The following is a 23191-nucleotide window of genomic DNA, read 5'->3' on the forward strand; positions in this document are numbered from 1 at the left end:
CCCATGATGAATTGTACAGTCAGCAGCCAAATGTTATCATCATCAAGGCTGCTGTTAGAAACCACAGGGCCCCATACAGCCAACCTGACAGGCCCCCCAAACAAAAAAAAACAAAACACAGTTTACGGTGCTTCAAGTTATGAATGAACACAGTGAGTGATCTGTGCCAATCACTCATTGTGTTCATTCAGAAAAGCAAAGGAGTGGTAAATATGACATAATACCAGACCCTTCCCCCATTCTCCTTCCTGCAGAATCCCATTGTGTGTGCACAGCTGCAAGTGGGAAGGAGAGGAGGGAAGCCGGTAGCACTGTGGGTATAGGGGCACACAGGGGATGCCTGGGCAGCAGGGGAAAACATATGGTGCACAGGGAGGGTGATGGGTGCAGCGGGGGGGGGGGAGAATTACTGGAACCATCAACACGGGGACCCCCCCATGTTGAAAGTATTTGGCATATATAACATTTGGTATAGTTCAGGGGTGGGGGAGGCACATTCACTCTACCCTTTCCTGCCCAGCCAAGGCTGCTTGTTCAGATTAAGGGTCTGGTATCAATATTTAGTGCACCGCACACATTTTTTTTTAAGAGTCCCTCTTAAAATCTATACCAGGCCCCAAGGGTCTGGCATGGATTTCCTGAGAAACGTCATGTATTTTTTGTGTGTTTTTGCATGAAGTAACCACTTTGAATCCATACCAGACTCAAATGGGTCTGGTATGCATTTGGGGAGTATCTACACTATTTGTTTTTCATTCTTGTAGTATGTGCTACAGCAAAAGAAACTTACAAAAAACAATAGATTTTCCTTGTTCAAAATTTTTATTGAAAGAAGATATCAATGTACAGGCAACAGAACAGATACATCTAATAACATATTGCTATACAATCCATTTACAGAAAAAAAATATTTTTATGCATTTGGTTATGCAAGCCACATAAATGATGTCGTGAGAAGCTAAACTTCATAAGACAACCATAAGTAATCAGGCAAGGTAACCACGTGGTGCAGGGAAAAACTGCACCTAAGAGTTCCAAGGAACCCGAGGTACCACTAAGAAAACAATATATTTTGAATTGCCAGAAATTGAAACTTCATTGCTGGCTTCTAAAAAAAAAAAAAACACAAACCCCTCCAAAGGCCCTCAATAATGCCGAGCAGACTCTTATGGGCCTGGTTCTGTTATGTATTGTGGGGAATTGTATTTTGGTCTGTGTGACATTTTTCTACAGATCCATTAGACAGAAAATACGAGGGGCATTCAAATTAAATTAGGTCTTTTAATTTTACCAGTATAAAAGGGATACTAGCGCGGCGGTACTACATGCAGTAGTAAGTGGCAAGTGTATTACTAATAGGTGGCGCACATGTTGCGGGCCAGTCCAGAGCCCCTTAATCAAGATGACAGACAACAGTGTTAGTGTGTGCATGGAACAGCGTGTGGTGATGAAGTTTCTTGTGAACGAAGGCGTAAAACCCACAGATATCTACAGATTTTAACAGAACAGTACGGTGATGAGACACTCAGCTTCAGTAAGACAATTGAATGGTGTAAACAATTCAAAGATGGCCGTACGTCTGTCAGTGATGATCCCAGCCATGGTGGTTCCAGTCCACATCAGTCATTCCTGTGAACATTCAGCATATGGAACGCCTGATCCTGGATAATCGACGCATAACCTTTTGTGAAATTGCATAAAAGTGAATCTTTCTGTAGGAACAGTGAACACAATGATGACGAAGTAACCAGGTTGTCCTAGGATGGTTCAGGAGTACTGACAAATCTTTCTATGCTGAAGCTTTCCAGGCAGTTATACTCAGTTAAACACTGGGATAAGTGTATAAATGTAGCAGGGGAGTATGTCGAAAAATAAAAGCAGGTTCCACTCCTTCAATTTGTTTGTTTTATTATATAATCTCAAAAGTCCCAGTTTTACTTGAACGCCCCTTGTATCATGATGTGTGGATAAGATTATTATTATTATTATTATACAGTATTTATAAAGCGCCAATAGTTCGCTCAGCGCTGTACATTACAAAGGGAGACAGAACATGTGACAGAACAATACCAATACAATGCAAAACATGAGGGGATCAAGGGCCCTGCTCTTTCGAGCTTACAATCTAGGAGGGAGGGGGTGGTGGCACAGGAGGAGATAGCTGTGGGGGATGGAGTGGTAGGAAGAGTGGAGGAGGTCGGCAAGTTAGCAGGGGGTGGGGTAGGCTTCCCTGAAGAGATGGGTTTTCAGGATGCGCCTAAAGGAGAGGAGAGTAGGTGATAATCTGATGGGTTGGGGCAGGGAGTTCCAGAGGATGGGTGACACCCTGGAGAAGTCCTGGAGGCGGGCATGGGAGGAGGAGACCAGGGAACTAGAGAGAAGGAGGTCTTGTGAGGAGCGTAGTGTGCGTTCTGGGCGGTATTTGGATATTAGGTCAGTGATGTAGTTCGGGGCAGTATGGTGGACAGCTTTGTACGTCAGCGTTAGGATTTTGAATTTGATCCGTTGCGCAATCGGAAGCCAGTGGAGGGATTGGCAGAGGGGGGTGGCGGAGACAGAGCGGTTGGAAAGGTGAATGAGTCTGGCAGCCGTGTTCAGGATGGACTGAAGAGGGGATAGCCAGCGGCGAGGCAGGCCAGTGAGGAGGGAGTTGCAGTAGTCGAGTCGTGATATGATGAGGGAGTGGATGAGCTGTTTAGTGGTTTCTGGGGTTAGGAACGTGCGGATTTTGGCGATGTTGCGGAGGTGGAGTCTGCACGAGTTTGTTAAAGATTGGACTTGGGGCTGGAAGGATAGGTTGGAGTCCAGAATGACACCCAGTACTCTGGCCTGCAGGGCGGGTTTGATGGTAGCGTTGTTGGATGTGACGGAGAAATCAATGGGGGGTGGGGTCCGGGCTGGGGGGAAGACAAGAAACTCGGTTTTGGAGAGGTTCAATTTAAGGAAGTGGAGCGACATCCAGTCTGATATGTCGCTCAGTAGGTGTGTGATTCGGGCTGAGACCAAGGGGGTGAGGTGGGGGGTTGAGAGATAGATTTGTGTGTCGTCGGCATAGAGGTGGTAGTTGAAGCCGTGAGAGTGTATGAGTTGGCCAAGGGAGGAGGTATAGATGGAGAAGAGAAGGGGCCCGAGGACAGAGCCTTGAGGGACCCCAACAGAGAGGGGGAGTGAGGGGGAGGTGGTAGCATTATAGGTAACGCTGAAAAAGCGTTGTGACAGGTAGGATGAGAGCCAGGAGAGAGCAGAATCTCTGAGGCCGAGGGAGTGTAGTTTTTTGAGGAGGAGGGGGTGGTCGACTGTGTCGAAGGCCGCAGAGAGGTCAAGGAGTAGGAGCACTGAATAGTGGCCATTAGCTTTGGCGGTTAGCAGGTCGTTGGAGAGTTTGAGTAAGGCAGTTTCGGTGGAGTGTAGGGGACGGAAGCCGGACTGTAGGGGATCGAGGAGGTTGTTGTCGTTGAGGTGAGAGCATAGGCGGGTGTAGACGAGGCGCTCGAGGAGTTTAGATGTAAATGGGAGCAGGGAGATGGGTCTGAGGTTGTTCGGGTCATTGGGGTCCAGGGAGGGCTTTTTAAGTATGGGGGTGATGTGTGCATGTTTCAGAGGGGAGGGGAAAGTGCCTGAGGAGAGGGAGAGATTGAAGATGTGGGTGAAGGAGCGTAGGATGGAGGAGGAGGAAGGTCGTAGGAGTTGTGAGGGGATAGGGTCGAGGGGGCAGGTGGTGAGGCGGGCATCAGAGAGGATCTTGGAGACTTCCTCGATGGTAGTAAGGTCAAAGGTGTGGAGTGTTGGGGGAGCTTCAGTATGAGGAATGTAGGGTGGGGTGGAAGAGGAGGTCAGAGCAGTGGTGGGGCTGTGGGAGAGGGGTGATGAGGGGGTAGCTGAGTGAGGGTGAAGGGGGTTGGAGAGAGTTTGAGCAGCGACGAAGTCCCTGCGGGTTATGTCGAGGGGGAGGGGGGATAAGGGGGTAGCTGTGTGAGAGGGGACGGGTTGAGAGGGTGTGTGAGTTGCGGCAATGTCCTTGCGAATTGTGTCAATTTTGTTTTTGAAGTGATTGGCAATCTCAAGGGCAGTGAGTGAGGTGCTGGGTGGAGGTGGGGGTGGAGAGAGTAGAGAGTTGAAGGTGGAGAAGAGTCGGCGAGGATTGGAGGAGAGGGCCTTGATGAGGGTCAAGAAGTAGGCCTGTTTGGCAGCATGGAGGGAGGAGGTGTAGGTGTGGAAGGCAGATTTGTAGCGGATGAAGGCTTGTTGGGATTTGGTTTTGCGCCATAGTCGCTCCAGGGCACGACTTTGTAGTTTGAGGGTTTTGGTGTGATCAGTCTGCCAGGGCTGGAGCGGTCGGGGTCTGATGTTGCGTGTGGTTAAAGGCGCTAGTGAGTCAAGGGCTGTTGACAGCGTGTTGTTGTAGGCGGTCAAAGCCAAGTCGGGGCAGGACAGGGGGAGGATGCGGTCGTGGAGTTGATCAGCTGCAGAGTGGAGGGAGGCAGGGTTAAGGTTGCGGAGGTTACGGCTGGTAGTAGTGTGACACTTGGAGGGGTAGGCGTTGGAGGACGAGGAGATAGAGAAGGTGATCAGGTTGTGGTCAGAGAGAGGGAAGGGGGTGTTAGTGAGGTTGTGGGGAGCGCAGCGGTTGGAGAAGACAAGGTCCAGGATATTTCCGTCGGAGTGGGTGGTGGATTGTATGCACTGTGCAAGTGCAAAGGAGGAGGTTAGGTGGAGGAGACGGGCTGTGTCCGGGTTGTCGAGGTTGACAGGGATGTTGAAATCCCCAAGAATTATGGTGGGTAGCTCAGAGGAGAGGAAGAAGGGTAGCCAGGAGGAGAAGTCATCCAGGAAGTGGGGTATGGATCCAGGAGGCCGGTATATCACAGCAATCTTCAGGGGGGTTGGGGAGAATAGTCGGAGGCAGTGGGCCTCGAAGGAGGAGAAGGATAGGGAGGGGGGGTTTGGGAGGACTCGGAAGGTGCTCTGCGGTGACAGGAGCAGACCAACCCCACCACCTTTACGACCGTTAGGCCTGGGTGAGTGGGTCCAGGTGAGACCTCCGTAGGAGAGTGCAGCAGGGGAGGTAGAATCAGTGGGCTGGATCCAGGTTTCCGTGATCGCTAGGAGGTTGAGGGAGCGGGAAACAAAGAGGTCGTGGATGGCGGTAAGCTTGTTGCACACCGAACGGGCGTTCAGGAGTGCACATGAAAACGGGGGGGAGATTTTAGGGAGCAGGGGGACAGATACTAAGTTGTGGGGGTTGCAGTAGGACGTGGAGGTGGGAGGGTGTTGAGCGGGTGAGGGAGGTGGAGGGCCAGGATTCGGGGAGATGTCCCCCGCGGCTAGGAGGAGGAGAAGGGTGAGAAAGGTGGCATGGGAGCGGGATGTGCAGGAGCGTGAGAAACTCCTAGTGGAGGTGTTGGGGTCAGTGGGAGAGCGGAGTAATAGGAGGAGGTGGTGGGTGCCATAGAGGGGTGAGGTAAGCAGTGAGGACACGATATACAAATGTTTGGGAGGGGCAGAGGGATATAGTGAATGGATTTTGGGAACGGAGGAGAGGAAAATGAGAAGGAGGAGTGGAAGAGACATTTTGGGGAGGTGAAGAGAGCAGTAGTAGGGAAATGATAGCAGTGAGGGGGAGATGTACAGGTTGTGAGGTGGAGCAGAGGGGTAAAGAAATGAGATTTGGGAACAGAGGGTAGTAATATGATAAGGAGAAGAGGGGTGTATTATATAAAGGTACACAGAGTGGGACTCAGGTATGCAAGAGGTTTCCCAAGGTGTTTGCTTGCAGTCTTCCAGCATGCAGTAGAGCTTCTTGCTGTTGTTGTGTCTTCCTGCTGCTTGAGTTCTCCTGCTTTAGTTCAACTGCTGCGTTTAACTGCTTCTTCTATGCACTCGTTCAAAGCCGCACTCAATCTGAAGCAGCACCCCATCAGAGACTGTGCCCCCCATCAGAGATCTCCCCCATGAGCTGATCTAAATTTATAGGGAGATGCTCAAATGAGCATTCAACTCCATCCCAAATAAGATGGCGTCTTATGTATTTTAAGATCTGTTTAAATATGTGGAAAATAAAAACGTATCACTTTTAACTTAACACACAATTGTAAATTCTTTGATCAGTTGAAATTATCACATTTGTACCTTAACCACTTCAATACTGGGCACTTTTACCCCCTTCCTTTCCAGGCCAATTTTCAGCTTTTAGTGCTATTGCACTTTGAACGATAATTGCATGGTCATGCAACACTGTACCCAAACCAAATTTAAAAAAAAAAGATTTCACGCAGATATAGCTTTCTGTTGGTGGTATTTAATTACCAGGTTATTTTTGTTAAATAAACAAACAAGCCCGAAAGTTTTGGGGAAAAAAATTTCTTTGTTTCTTTTATAAAATTTTGCAAATAAATTATTGTTTTTCATAAATTTAGGCCAAATTGTATTCTGCCACATTTCTTTGGTGAAAATAACCCAAGTCAGTGTTTATTTAGTCTATAGGAAAGTTATACAGTAGAGTCCACAAACTATGGTATATATCTGCATATTGATCAGTCCTGATGTGCTGACAGCCCATATAATTTCTTGAGGCCACAAAATACCACGACAGTATAAAGATCCCCCAAATTATCCCTTTTTGGAATGTAGGCAGTCTAAGGTATTTAGTATTTATAAGATGTATGGTGAGTTTTTTGAAGCTGTAATATTTTGTCATATTGTTTGGAAAATTAATAAATAAAAAGAAAAAAAATGTTTTTTACATACTGTCACCAGTGCAGTACAGCATGTAACAGTGCATGTAATTGGTCTGACACTGGTGAAAGTACAAAAAAAAAATAGTAATTATTTTTAATAATATTTTATTATATTTTTTTTCTCAAGATTTTTTTAACACACTGTGACCAGAGCAAAAAAATGTTACCATAGTACCATTGTACTACTCTGGGAAAGTGATCAGGATTTTTTTAAATCTACATTATGATTGCTTATAGCAGTAAATTTCACTGCTATAAGCAAGCAATTTATTGAATTAAGTGTTTTGTTGTGATACAGATGGGCTTTGATTGGCTCTGTTTGTACCATGTGATCACTGTGACCAATCACAGCTAGCAACACAATTGTACACAAGGAATAGCATGAATCAAAGCCATACATGGTTTACAATTGTCATGTGATCTGCTGTGATTGCTCACAGCGATCACATGGTATCGGTTGTGTCCAGTGGACACATCTGGTGGCAGATTTCGCCCGCAGTGATCTGTCACCTGAGGGCTGTGCATGTTTTTTTTTTAATTTTTTCTTAGAGAACTGGGATATTGTGAGAGAGAGAGCCTAGGGATATTCCAATAAACTTTAACAATTTGCAGTAGAGGATATTACATCTGAACTAGGTTCAGATGGCTGGTACTCACTGTTTCCTGAATAGTGTGTAGCTGACTGCAGTATCAGTCAGTTTCTGTACTTGGATTGCCCATGCCCTGAGTCCTTAGAAGAGCTCTCTGCAATTTTCAAGAGGCTAGGCTAGAGGTCCCCCAGCCAAGACAGAGGCTTGTACCCCAGAAAGGATTCTTTTAGCTGCAGGTGAACTCCCAGGGATGCCACAGCCATCAGTCTGGGTCTTACTCCCCCAGGAACAAGAGAGTTCTCTTCTGGATCCCAGGCTATAATAATTAAGTGATTCAAAGGAAAGCAAAATCTTCAAACATTTTTCAGTTCATATAGTGAATGTTTGAGTTTGTAAAGAAGAATACAAACACTGCTATTTTTTTGAACAGTCTAATATTCACTTTTTTCAATTTTATTAGATGAACAACACAAATTTGATATATTTTTCTTCATGTTTTGACTTGGCATAGAATGTGTAGTGTTCCCAATGCATTTGTGTGTATGGAAATAAAAGCTATTAGAAGGATTTTGAGCTTTATTCACTTTTTTCAACACACTGCTATTATTTTTAACACAACTGTATGTGTACCAGAATGTAAAAAAAAACTGTTCCGAGAGTGCACTGTGATAGTCGTGTAGACTGGGCACACGACAGGCTGTGTGTGTAGCAGCCATGTTGTTTAGAATTTAGTCATTACATTTTATTTGTCATTTTATTTAGGGTTTTAAAACCAGAGATACAGCAGCTCTAATTCCTCCCCCTTCCCCCCTTTCCAGAACATAGCTATAGTTTCAAAGGTACCTTGAGTCAACAAGGGTCTGGGTCTTCAAAGGACAAGTTATCTCCACTTAAGTCAGAGATCTGGCAGGGCTTCTAGCAATCAGTCTTACAGTTTATCACTTTTTGGAGGGGATTGGAAGTGACCTATCCTAAAACTATACCAAAATCCTTCAGTTCTGTCACCCGTGGTTTGTAGGGCAATCAAATCTTTGCCTTGCGGCAGCTTGTTCTCTTTGTTACATTGTAATATCTTTGTTTATTTGCACCATTTTGACCATTTCATTATTAAACCCTATTTTGAAAAGTGCTGAAATTGTCTCTAAAAGAGCTAATGCAAACTACAAGAATCCCCTGTCTCTTGAAGAGTGCTACTGTAGTATAATCCTCTGATTATTATCTGTCTGGGGTGAGACTGCATGGTACAGATGTTTATTCTAAAATCATAGTTGCTATTGCTCAGATTGCGAGTTTCCCCTTTTTCAGTGAAAAGGTGGATTGTAGCTTAAAGAGTTAATTGCTTGGTTAACTTAACCCAGTGACAATCGCTCTGAGGATGCTGGCACCTAGATTGTGGTCCCGCGAGCTGGAAAATCTTTGTGCAGGGTGCAGCAGAGAGTGACATTATTACATAAGTGACATGTCATTCGTTTTTACACCTCTGGACAGCGATCCAGTATCTGGACCACAGCAGATGCAGTGTATTACCAAAATCGCTCTTGTGAGTTGTTTACCACTCATGTAGAATTAAAGATTTTAACATGCTGCACTTAAAAGGCACCGCCTTTGTTCCTTAGATTGGTACACTTATCATTCCATCAGTTACTCCAAACTTGATCCCACCATGGCAGATGATCTGCCCTTCACCCTCCCCCCCCCACCCCCGGCTTCATCAGAGCCATCTGTCTAAATGTTGAGTGTGCTTTGGTTTTAACTAATAAATGGAATTATTAAGTTAAAGATGTGGTGTGTTCTAGCCAATGGAAAGCTAGTTACTAGGAGAACGTTGTTAGGTGCAATATGAAAGTGACAGCACATCGCTAAGATGTTTAGGGACTCAGCAGAGGTGTGATGGGATCTAACTGTTAATCAATACCCAATCCCTTAGTGATTAATTGACTGACAAGTTATTTTTGACAAAAGTTTATCCATAGCAACTTTCTTCCAAGTTCAATAGACTCAAATAAGAGTGCTTACTTTTTAAGAAATAAAAGAATAATTCCAAGCAGGTCCCCACAGAAGGAACACTTAAACTCAGCTATTATGAAATATGCACTACACTTTCAGTCTGGGACAATACTGACCTTCCTCTCTTATATGTAAAAATCATCTCTTTTTTTGCAAGGAAACTACCTAAAACACCCCAAAATTATATTTTTTTTAAGCAGAGGCCCTAGAAAATAAAATGGTGGATGTTGCATATTTTTATGTCACACGATATTTGAGCAGCAGTTTTTCAAACACAATTTAGAAAAAAAACCCCACAAATGAATGAGTTTTAATGCACAAAACAAAATAGAATACCCAATTGTTTGGTAAAAATGCTGAGTAAATAGATACCAAATATGTCACACTTTAAAATTGTGTTCGTGACAAACAGACGGAAACTTGTCTTTAGAAGAACTTCCTCCTTGCATGACATAATTACACATAGCCATTATTCTTCAGATTCTCCCCTCATCAATCCCAGGAGAGGGATTTACAGATGTAGCCAGTGTAACATTTGTACCTGGGTACACCCTGGTACACACTTAACACTTCCCAATGGAGAAGAATTTTCACCCAGATTCTATGCGTACTGTCAAAGTGAAGGCCTAGTTTACCTAATGATATGTAGATATGGAGCATTTTATGTAGGGAAAACGATTAGGAAATTACAACAGAGACTCAATGATCGCATCTATTATCTGGCCAACGGTAAAATGATTACCCCAGTCAGCAGTCTCTTAGATTTGTACCACAAATATGCTGTTACACAGTTAATATTTATGTTAATGTACATGAGAATTCATATAGTTTATTCTTTGTACCATTTCTATGGACATTTCTATAGTTAGTAATGCTGCCATCCAGTGGTCTTATTTGGTAATGCATTTGTTTTTCATGTTACCTCCCTGAGATCTATGACACAATTCCTTTGTATATGAAGCTCCTCCCTTCTTCTTGAGTTCAGCACTTCCTGTGTCATGGAGGCAGCTAACAGACCACATGTAACAGGGACACATGTATTCTGCATAGTACGCTACAGAAATGATCATCTTTTGACCGCATAATACTGGAAACCATTCATTCTGCTGTATCCTGTTTCACATGTACAGAATAAAGCAACTTCTGGATGAACACAGTATTGGTGAGTTCAAGCTATCTGATAAGGATTGTCCACAGTGATTATATCTGCTTATACAGGCTAGGCAGAGAGGTCTCACAAGGGATAAATCGCTATCACAACAATCTGAGTCAGAATAACAAATGTGATACTTCCTTTGTGTCTTTTATTGTGTTGGAAGTCATCCAAAATACCCAAGGCCAAGAGACTGGGACAAAAAAAAAAAAACTCTACAGAGAGAGACGTATTGGACAGAATGACCTAATGTCATCCACCCATCTGGTATTATTGAAGTACTGACATATAAACCTCTAGGTGGATAGGTTATGAGACACATATTCTCAAGTTTCCCTGACATAAATAAACCTAGTGCACTAAGTAGGAGTAAATCACCTCATTGGCCAAATAATTTAAACTAAACCACATTTTTATGGGAACTTGGTATTATTTTGTCATAAGTATTGTAAGAACATTATGAATACATTGGCATGAGTGTCAGGGCTCCCGGGTGTGACCAGAGGTATGTGATTGACGCAGGGAAACGCAGGCTTCAGATAAGTTATAAACAATATAATTTATTAAGGACTAACAATACAAACATAAACGCAGTGCAATACTAAAACATAACACAGTGCAAACAAACCAAACCAAACCACCCACAGATAACAGTACATACAATGCAAGCATCGTCAGGCAGGCCGGGTCAATAACAATCGGGCAGGTAGGTACAGGGGGAGCAAGCGGAGAATGGTCGGGGTCACAAGCCAGGTTCAGCAGGTAGCGGGCAGCGTGGTACAGAGGGTCAGGCAGAGGGATGGTCAGGAACGAGCCGGGGTCAGAGCAGGAGAGGGTCAGCGTAATCAGAACAGGCAGAGTTTGGCAACAAGGAAACGTACTAGCAGGAACACAGGAACAGGAACAAGAATGCAGGATTACAAGATACAAGGCCCAGGAAAAACACGCCAAGGCCGAGTCTGCAGGTCTGGCCATTCCTTAAATACACCAGCATAAGCAGTTTCAGGTGTTTGACTGGCTGCAAGGTTGAGTCTCTGATTGCTGGGAGCACCCGCTGGCCAGCCCTGGTACTGCAGCCCATAAGGCAGGTGAGTCCCACCATTGCTGGCCAGTCCATTCCTGACAGTACCCCCCCCCTCAAGGAGCGGCCTCAGGACGCTCCAAACAGTCCTAGCTGGGCAAAATGTTCCACCGCCCGGGTCTGGTAACTGGCGGGATATCAAAGACTGGCACACCGGGCAGGACTCCGGGCAGCGGCACACCGGGCAGGAATCTGGGCAGAGGCACATCGGGCAGCGGCACACCGGGCAGAGGCACATCGGGCAGCGGCACACCGGGCAGCGGCACATCGGGCAGCTGGACTCCGGGCAGCGGCACATCGGGCTGGACTCCGGGCAGCGGCACATCGGGCTGGACTCCGGGCAGCGGCACATCGGGCTGGACTCCGGGCAGCGGCACATCGGGCTGGACTCCGGGCAGCGGCACATCGGATCACCAGGCGAAGCAGCAGGCAGCGGGCCACCAGGCGGGGCGACAGGCACCGGGCCCCCAGGCGGGGCGACGGGCGCCGGGCCCCCAGGCGGGGCGACGGGCGCCGGGCCCCCAGGCGGGGCGGCGGGCGCCGGGCCCCCAGGCGGGGCGACGGGCGCCGGGCCCCCAGGCGGGGCGGCGGGCGCCGGGCCCCCAGGAGGGGCGACGGGCGTCGGGCCCCCAGGCGGGGCGGCGGGCCCCCAGGAGGGGCGACGGGGATCGGGCCCCCAGGCGGGGCGACAGGCATCAGGCCCCCAGGCAGGGCAACAGGCATCGGGCCCCCAGGCGGGGCGACAGGCCTCGGGCCCCCAGGCGGAGCGGCGGGTGCCGGACCCCCAGGCGGAGCGGCGGGTGCCGGACCCCCAGGCGGAGCGACAGGTCTCGGGCCCCCAGGCGGAGCGGCGGGCGCCGGACCCCCAGGCGGAACGACAGGTCTTGGGCCCCCAGGCGGAGCGGCGGGCGCCGGACCCCCAGGCGGAGCGACAGGTCTCAGGCCCCCAGGCGGAGCGACAGGTCTCAGGCCCCCAGGCGGAGCGACAGGTCTCAGGCCCCCAGGCGGAGCGACAGGTCCAGGCCCCCAGGCGAAGCGACAGGTCTCAGGCCCCCAGGCGGAGCAACAGGCATCGGGCCCCCAGGCGGGGCGACAGGCATCGGGCCCCCAGGCGGGGCAACAGGCCTCGGGCCCCCAGGCAGGGCGACAGGCCTCGGGCCCCCAGGCGGAGCGGCGGGTGCCGGACTCCCAGGCGGAGCGACAGGTCTCGGGCCCCCAGGCGGAGCGGCGGGCGCCGGACCCCCAGGCGGAGCGACAGGTCTCAGGCCCCCAGGCGGAGCGACAGGTCTCAGGCCCCCAGGCAGAGCGACAGGTCTCGGGCCCCCAGGCGGAGCGGCGGGCGCCGGACCCCCAGGCGGAGCGACAGGTCTCAGGCCCCCAGGCGGAGCGACAGGTCTCAGGCCCCCAGGCGGAGCGACAGGTCTCGGGCCCCCAGGCGGAGCGACAGGACTTGGGCCCCCAGGCGGAGCGGCGGGCACCGAGTCACCAGGCACGACAGTGAGCTCTGAGTCAACTGGCATGACCGCTGGCACTGGGTCAGACATTGGATCGTCTGGTTGGACAGCGGGCATCGGGTCACCAGGCATCAGGTCATTTGGCTCGACAGCGGGCACCGCGTCATCTGGCAAGGCAGTGGGCTCCGAGTCAACTGGCATGACCGCGGGCACTGGGTCAGACATTGGATGGTCTGGCTGGACAGCGGGCATCGGGTCACCACGCATCAGGTCATTTGGCTCGACAGCGGGCACCGCGTCATCTGGCAAGGCAGTGGGCTCCGAGTCAACTGGCATGACCGCGGGCACTGGGTCAGACATTGGATCGTCTGGCTGGACAGCGAGCATCGGGTCACCAGGCATCAGGTCATTTGGCTCGACAGCGGGCACCGCGTCATCTGGCAAGGCAGTGGGCTCCGAGTCAACTGGCATGACCGCGGGCACTGGGTCAGACATTGGATCGTCTGGCTGGACAGCGGGCATCGGGTCACCAGGCATCAGGTCATTTGGCTCGACAGCGGGCACCGCGTCATCTGGCAAGGCAGTGGGCTCCGAGTCAACTGGCATGACCGCGGGCACTGGGTCAGACATTGGATCGTCTGGCTGGACAGCGGGCATCGGGTCACCAGGCATCAGGTCATTTGGCTCGACAGCGGGCACCGCGTCATCTGGCAAGGCAGTGGGCACCAAGTCACCAGGCACGACAGTGGGCTCTGAGTCAATTGGCACGACAGCGGGCACCGGGTCATCAGGTACCGGATTGTCTGGCTCGACAGCGGGCATCGGGTCACCAGGTATGACAGCGGGCACTGGGTCACCAGGCATCAGGTCATTTGGCTTGCCAGCGGGCACCGCGTCATCTGGCAAGGCAGTGGGCACCGAGTCACCAGGCACGACAGCGGGCTCTGAGTCAATTGGCACGACAGCAAGCACCGGATCAGGTACCGGATCGTCTGGCTCGACAGCAGGCACCGGGTCATCTGGCGCTGGATCGTCTGGCTCGACAGCGGGCATCGGGTCACCAGGCATGACAGTGGGCACCGGGTCATCAGGTACCGGATCGTCTGGATCAACAGCGGGCATCGAGTCAACTGGCCTAATAGGATCATCAGGCTGGATCAGTTCATCAGGCTGGGTAGAAACATCATGCTGGGTAGAGGCATCAGGCTGAGTAGAGGCATCAGGCTGAGTAGAGGCATCAGGCTGGGTACAGGCATCAGGCTGGGTACAGGCATCAGGCTGAGTAGAGGCAAGAGGCTGAGCATAGGCATCAGGCTGAGTAGAGGCATCAGGCTGAACCACGGAAGGCAGGTTCTCAGACGGCAGGCTCACCAGTTTGGATACTGGCAGGATGGTATTGGTTGGAAAGAATTTTCGCTTTTTTCTGGTTTTAACTACTGGAGCACTGCAAGTAAATGCAGGTCTGCAAACGAATGGAGCAGCTGGAGACAGAGAAGAGCTGGAGGATGGAACAGAGGAGGGAACAATTGCTACAGAGGACTTCTTTACAGGGTTAAAGGCAGGATAGGTGCAGCGAGTGGGAACAGGGTACTGACATGCGGTAGATAGCAGGGTAGGAGGAGCTGTTGGGAATGTAGGAATAGAGCTTTGAGGAAATAGATTAGAAGCAGGACTGGGTTTTTGTAAGCTGACTGAGGCTGGGTGCAACAAATCTGTCCATGTCTGCAGTATGGGTTGAACAAAGCTGAGCTTACACAAAGCCTGTCTGACCAAAGACTGCACTGCGTTTATACAATCTCTTAGTATCTGTGGTGAACATGCAGAATAACGCTCCAGAAAGTAATCCACATCATCCTCTAATAACCACACCAGGGACTCTGCCTGGTCGGCACTAAATGGTGGCAAAAATTCATCCCTGCATTCGGGGGTACCAGATGATACCAACTCCGCACAAACCTGAATCAATGGCTGCACCTTCTGTGCCCTGATCTACTGAGAATTCTGTGCCCTGATCTACTAGAACATGAGCGAGCCGTATACATTCTAGCAGTTCATCCCGGGGATACTCCTTCAGAGTTTGATAAGCATACTCTCTGTCATCAAACACTAGCAGATATAAATACACAACCTCATCAAGATCCATCCTTCCCAGCAACAAGCCAAGATGGCTTCCCTGTGCAGCCACTTCTGGTCAGGATGGGCCTTGGTGTAATGTCAGGGCTCCCGGGTGTGACCAGAGGTATGTGACTGACGCAGGGAAACGCAGGCTTCAGATAAGTTATAAACAATATAATTTATTAAGGACTAACAATACAAACATAAACGCAGTGCTATACTAAAACATAACACAGTGCAAACAAACCAAACCAACCACCCACAGATAACAGTACATACAATGCAAGCGTCGTCAGGCAGGCCGGGTCAATAACAATCGGGCAGGTAGGTACAGGGGGAGCAAGCGGAGAATGGTCGGGGTCACAAGCCAGGTTCAGCAGGTAGCGTGGTACAGAGGGTCAGGCAGAGGGATGGTCAGGAACGAGCCGGGGTCAGAGCAGGAGAGGGTCAGCGTAATCAGAACAGGCAGAGTTTGGCAACAAGGAAACGTACTAGCAGGAACACAGGAACAGGAACAAGAATGCAGGATTACAAGATACAGGGCCCAGGAAAAACACACGCCAAGGCCGAGTCTGCAGGTCTGGCCATCCCTTAAATACACCAGCATAAGCAGTTTCAGGTGTTTGACTGGCTGCAAGGTTGAGTCTCTGATTGCTGGGAGCACCCGCTGGCCAGCCCTGGTACTGCAGCCCATAAGGCAGGTGAGTCCCACCATTGCTGGCCAGTCCATTCCTGACAATGAGTATTCTGTTTCTTTACATGTATCTTAGCCTGTTACTTTGTTCTTGTTGTATACTTATACCATATTCTAAACTCTTTACTAGGTGTGCTATAGCCTGTGTTTTTATATGTATCTAATGAGTTTTCTCTTTATTCAAGGGTAATGGTGACTATATTTTGGCACATTTTTGTATTAAAAAAAAAATGTTATGGTTGAATTGAGGCCTACAGTGGGGATCGAAAGTTTGGGCACCCCAGCTAAAAATTTGTATTAATGTGCATAAAGAAGCCAAGGAAAGATGGAAAATTCTCCAAAAGGCATCAAATTACAGATTAGACATTCTTATAATATGTCAACAAAAGTTAGATTTTATTTCCATCATTTACACTTTCAAAATAACAGAAAACAAAAAAATGGCGTCTGCAAAAGTTTGGGCACCCTGCAGAATTTATAGCATGCACTGCCCCTTTTGCCAAGCTGAGACCTGCCAGTGTCATGGATTGTTCTCAATCATCATCTGGGAAGACCAGGTGATGTCAATCTCAAAGGTTTTAAATGCCCAGACTCATCTGACCTTGCCCCAACAATCAGCACCATGGGTTCTTCTAAGCAGTTGTCTAGAAAACTGAAACTGAAAATAGTTGATGCTTACAAAGCTGGAGAAGGCTATAAGAAGATAGCAAAGCGTTTTTAGATGTCAATATCCTCTGTTCGGAATGTAATTAAGAAATGGCAGTCATCAGGAACAGTGGAAGTTAAAGCAAGATCTGGAAGACCAAGAAAAATATCAGACAGAACAGCTCGCAGGATTGTGAGAAAAACAATTCAAAATCCACGTTTGACTGCACGATCCCTCCAGAAAGATCTGGCAGACACTGGAGTTGTGGTACACTATTCCACTATAAAGAGATACTTGTACAAATATGGTCTTCATGGAAGAGTCATCAGAAGAAAACCTCTTCTACGTCCTCACCACAAAAATCATCGTTTGAACTTTGCAAATGAACATATAGACAAGCCTGATGCATTTTGGAAACAAGTTCTGTGGACCGATGAGGTTAAAATTGAACTTTTTGGCCGGAATGAGCAAAGGTACGTTTGGAGAAGAAGGGGCACAGAATTTAATGAAAAGAACCTCTGTCCAACTGTTAAGTATGGGGTTGGATCAATCATGCTTTGGGGTTGTGTTGCAGCCAGTGGCACAGGGAACATCTCACGAGTAGAAGGAAAAATGGATTCAATAAAATTTCAGCAAATTTTGGATGGTAACTTGATGCCATCTGTGAAAAAGCTGAAGTTAAAGAGAGGATGGCTTCTATAAATGGATAATGATCCTAAACACACCTCGAAATCCACGGGGGATTACATCAAGAGACGTAAACTGAAGGTTTTGCCATGGCCTTCACAATCTCCTGACCTCAACATAATTGAAAATCTATGGATAGACCTTAAAAGAGCAGTGCGTGACAGACAGCCCAGAAATCTCAAAGAACTGGAAGACTTTTGTAAGGAAGAATGGGCAAAGATACCTCAAACAAAAATTGAAAGACTCTTGGCTGGCTACAAAAAGCGTTTACAAGCTGTGATACTTTCCAAAGGGGGCAGCACAAGATATTAACTCTGCAGGGTGCCCAAACTTTTGCAGACGCCATTTTTTTGTTTTCTGTTATTTTGAAAGTGTAAATGATAGAAATAAAATCTAACTTTTGTTGACATATTATAAGAATGTCTAATCTGTAATTTGATGCCTTTTGGAGATTTTTCCATCTTTCCTTGGCTTCTTTATGCACATTAATACAAATTTTTAGCTGGGGTGCCCAAACTTTCGATCCCCACTGTAAATGGTGTAGAGACGAGGGATGGCTAGTTGTCTGGGCTCTCTCTATATGGATGAGTGTGTGGCTAGTGGCGCTGTCATGCACTGTTATGGACCAGGGTTTTGCGGTCTGTCCATGGGATTTGTGCAGTGCTAGGGGTGTCCTCCAGAGGTTGCACCTTTTTGTGTGTGTGCGTGGGGATACCTCTGCGGCTGCGCTAATCACCCCTTTAGTCTCTCCAGCGGCCTATCTCCTGGGCATCCTTGAGATTGCCATTGGGGATCATTGCACCTGCATGGTGGGGATCGGGCGCATGCGCAGTTGTCTGGCTGGGCCGCCTTTGACGGCGAGGAGGTGCTCAGTTGGGACCAGTATAAATGGAGATACAGAGAAAATTACAGTGGATGGCTTTGGCGGTTAGAACAGGACATAGCATGAACTGGCTTGATGGTATGTTGGATTACGCTTCTGATTCTCAATATTGAAGGTGATTATTTATTGAGTTTCTTGGTACTGTTACCAATATTAAGTATGTAAGTATGACTGCCTTCTCTATTGATTGCAGGGTATGAGCAGGGGATAAGTGGTGTAGCTTGAATGTCTGCACTATGTCAACATTGTATGACTCATGTGAGATTAAATAGGGGGGGGGCATAATATCCCCTTAGCTATATGGGAGTATGCTTCCCTTATGTTGAGTAACTAGTTTAAATATCGTATAGAAGATTATTTTGTGTATATATACTCTTCATTGGCAGGTCCCCCACTCTTCATACCGGTCCCCACACCTGTCTTGATGTCCACTAGCTTGCCTACTTTACTTCTCTTTACCATCTATGCCATATGTTTTTATATACCAATGTAAGAGATTATATAGCCATTTCCAATATAGAAGACAAAAGTTATATATCTATATGTGATGACTAATATCTTGTACTTTTTCATCTGTTTAGAGAATTATATTTAAGCTGCTGAAGAAGCGATTTTCACTGCAAAACATGTTGAGCTGTACAATGAGTGATCTTCAGAACCCAGATTGGATGGAATATATGTAAGTGGAATCCCCACTGTCTACGAGGGGCTGTTGTTGCATATGCTTATTGTCTCCCCCTATAAAATTAGAAAAAAGGTCAGCGCTCAGTGATAGTGATTAGCTGCTAGCAAAAAGTGTTCATACACAAAAACACCAAAATAGTTCAAAATACAATGTTTTAAGCTCTGCAAACCATTATTGTATTACCCGCTGGACTTGATTGGCTTCCTAATGTTGAAAAATATGATTGTTTATGTATTTTAACATTGCCATAGCTCCTGCTGCTGTCAGTCAAAACCTGTGAAGAGAGTGAGAGGCTGAGCCAGGCTATGTGTGTCTGAATAGACGCAACAGCTTGGCTCAGGATGAGCATGCAAGACTAGCCCTGTAGGAAGCAACTTCCAATTACAGCACTTGTTGTGGGGGCAGGAGCCAGGAGAGCACCATTGGGAGACCCGAAAAGAGGAAGACCAGGGATGCTCTGTGCAAAACCATTGCACAGAGCAAGTAAGTATGACATGTCTATTATTTTAATTTAAAAAAATAATAATTTTGCCACATTTTTGGAAAATGAAGAAAGAAAATTATTTTTTACACAAAGTTGTCATTATTAAGACATTTCTAACATACAGTATGGTCAAACTAAGAATTATACCACAAAAATATTTTGTTACTCCTAAGTATGGGGATACCACATATGTGGGAACAGCTCCAAAGAGAGACCCAAAGTCCAAGAAGCACCATCAGGTTTTCAAGGCGCATAATTTATGCATCTAATTTAATGACTGTATATCACATTTATGGAAACTGTGAAGTGCCAGGATAGTATAAACACCCCAAAAGTTATCATATTTTGGAAAGCAAACACATCAAGGATAAAAAATATAGTTTTTATTTATTTATTTTTTACACAAAGTTGTCAAATAATAAGATAGTTCTAACAGACAGCAAAGGCATAATTAGAATTACATGCCAAATGCATTATGCAACTCTTGCGGAGTACGTGGATACATACCTATAGGCATAGAAGGGAACAAAATTCAAGGAGCACAATCCAGCTTTCAAGAGGCATAAATTACACATATAATTTCCTTATGACCTGTGACATTTTTGTAGGCCCTGGAGCGCAGGACTACATTTTAGAAAGCAAGCACCTGAAGATATTTTGTAGGAGGCATAGTGAGTCTTTTAAAGATTTCATTTTTTGCTATGTAGCACTACCCCAGCAGAGGATTATTAAACTTGTTCAAAAGAGTAGGCCACCAAAATAATGGATTTAGGATATACAACACCAGTTAACACATAAAAGCAGAGCACTGGTTAAATAGAAATGTTCAATTAGCAACGTTTAACAGATTTTACAGTCATGAGTAGTAAGCTTCAACCATTTAATTGCAACACCAACAGCAAGGGGGAAAGAAAAGGCTTGTTGATTTGTCAGCTCCCTCCAGACCACCACCACAATGAGGAATGCAGAGAATTATGTAAATGTATACTAGGCTATGAATAGATATAAGTACCCCAATTTGAATAGCAATGGCCTTAAAAGAGAAAAGGTCCCTTTAATTAGAGATTGCAGCTTGAGTCTTGTGATGTTTAAAGTTCTTGATATGGTGGTAATCATTTGTTTTCTGCTAGCAATGGTGGAGCCCATAAACATTAGTGAACACTGGAAATTCAATGAAATTAAACAAATAGACTGTCATGTACCTGAGAGGAGACTGAATTTATGAGGTCGGCCTCTCTTATCTCCAACCCAGGCCCCAGTAGACTGGTGGACCATCAGGTGAGGAACACTAGCTGTGTTCAGTAGTCCAACAGAGATTAAAGGGGCACTCTACTTGTGCTGTAGGCCCTGGAACTGGTGACAAGTCAAGAGCAGAAACCGAGATCGGGTCAGGAGTCAGCAAGCCAGGTCAGCAAGGGAACACACTGGATGAACACAGGACACAAGGAACAGCTGAAGCCCAGTCAACACTTGAGTATGGGCAGGAGCATCCTTAAATAGCATGTCTTGCGCCAATATGCACTGAGCATGCGCCCGTGCGCATTTCTGTGCACATGTATGCACCTGGCTTCCTTTCTGTGAAGAATGCTGCATGCATGCGCATTTCTGTGAGCCAGACATCTCACAGGAAGTCCCTGACGTAGACTGTGGCACTGCTCAAAGCAAAGATCTCCTGGTACTGAGCTGTTAAGGTGTCTACATGCAGTGTCTCTAGAGTGATGACAGAAAGAGGTTGGCATCTGCCCACTCACCAATTCTATGGACAGCACGGCCTCCTAGGAACAGAGTTCTTACTCAGGCTTTTCGCTGGTTGCAGGGATGTGGGAGTTACCGCCTGACGGCCTGTCAGTGCGGCGAGCAGAGATGTCTGTGTGAAGACCAGACAGTGACAGTTGCAGAGATGCTGGTGCAATCCCAGTGTGGCGATCAGTGTAATCGCTGTGCTGAAGTGATGTGCACAGTCCCGCAACAGTAGACCAGCAGTCTAGAATGGCAGTCCCCGTGTGTTCAGCTCTGAATCCTGCACCCAAGAAAGAGAGCCTGTCCCTTGCTGTAGAGTATATCTGCTTTCCCAGCATCCTGCTCATTCACCAGCTCTCTGGTAGTTGTAGTTCAATCAGCACTAAGGAATAAAGGATATTTTGGCTGTAGGACTACAGGTCCCAGGATCCTCTGCTGTCAGAAAAACTGAATCCACTCTTCTAACAGGAAGCGATGTAGCAGTCTCAGTACTGGGCACAGGGGGGGAAAGGGTAAAAATGTATGTTTTTACACAAAGTTGTCAGTTTAAAAAATTGTTTCCCACACACAGCATTGGTATACTTTGAATTACACCCCAAAACGCATTCTGACGACACAGTAGAATGAAACCACATGTGTAAGACATTTTCAATATCTGGCTTGTTTGGGTGCCTGAAATTGCATCTTCAGTATCACAAAAAGTAACCAACATTGCATAAAAAACAATGTACTGTAATGCTTGCCTCTGTATAAGTGGCCAGGGAATATAGCTTGTGTAACTTCACCTCTAGTAGTTTCTGTTTTTGAAAGCCAAGCAGGCCTGATCTGCTGGTGCATGGCTGCCCCTAGGAATTATACACAATCCTATATTCATTGGTCAGGAAGTACAGTAGGCTAAACAAAGGGTGAAAAAAGAGTGGATACAAATGCAGAAACAGAAAAAAAAGGGCGCACCGACCTAGTGCATTATCGTTTAAAATAATTTATTAAAGAAACAAAAATAGGTATCATACTCACAATGGACATAATAACACAGGCATGTCAAACTGAACAAGGTGTATGATCCAAACAACATCTGAGTCCATACGATGGAACCCTGGATGACCAACTGGCTAACGCATTTCGAGGACACAACCTCTTCCTCAGAGCCCAGGGCATAAATCTTCTCTGCATGGTGCCTAGCCCTGTTCCTGCTGTTGTACCTCCACAAGGCGGGGGTTAATATCTTAAGGTTTTCAAGCAGAACTGCATTTAAGATAGTGTGGTGGGGACCCATCTCTGATTGGGGAAGAGTCAGATGAATGACAGGATTGGCTCCCCTAATCTCTCCCGAGTGATGAAACGCATAGGGGCAGGGCTTATCGGATGGTACTGGAGTAATATACTGAGACGAGTGATTGATCTCTGTAAATACCAGACTGTGAGCACTTGGCGGTGACGGTTTTTGTATTGAAAAGAAGGCATTACATTTTTGGTACTAAATGTGAGTTTTCTACTTGGCAATGTGTTAAATAAACCTTTTTAAGGGATAAAGCACCATTGTGCTGTCTGATAGTAAAAAAATATTCCTATACACAGTGCCCAGGTGAGGAGACACCTGATGGAGGGGAAAAGAGTTTGAATTATGATCCTTTACTAAACGTATGTGGGGTATATTGCTTGTAAGTGGAAATCTGTAGTATTATATGATTTGATTTTGGTTAAGGATAACACACTATGCATTTCTCTTTGTATGTTGACTGAGTGGAAGATTAATTAAAAGGGACAGACCTACAGTCCTTATATTGGTAATTTTGAATAACCATTTATAAGGATACTAAATACTGGCAAAGAAAGGGGCCAGGTGAGGGAACATCTGGTGAAGGTGGCACGCATTGCACATATACCATTAAAGGTACTGATTAGAGATGAGCGAATTATTCAAAAATTCGATTCGGCTGATTCGGCGAATTCGCGGAATAAATTTGATTCGAGTCGAATATATTCGCTGCGAATTTAACATATAAAAAGGGTGTTTCTAGGCTTCAGAGAGCCTTTATATTAGTGCAGAACACTGTACCTTTAATTTAAATGCCCTTGGAGTCTGCTGGGGAAGAGAAATAATACTGTCAGTCAGTATGACATGCAGATGAGTGCCGTCGATCTTAGAATCACCGCACACTTCACTCATTTGGGCAGTCACAGGGCCAAAACCAGAGTGTGGAGCCACAGTGTGGCGGTGGAGGCAGCAGCAAT

Source organism: Staurois parvus, unplaced genomic scaffold (genome assembly GCF_062004578.1).
Source record: "Staurois parvus isolate SC_StPar_1 unplaced genomic scaffold, SC_StPar_1.0 ptg000983l, whole genome shotgun sequence".
Lineage (NCBI taxonomy): Eukaryota > Metazoa > Chordata > Amphibia > Anura > Ranidae > Staurois > Staurois parvus.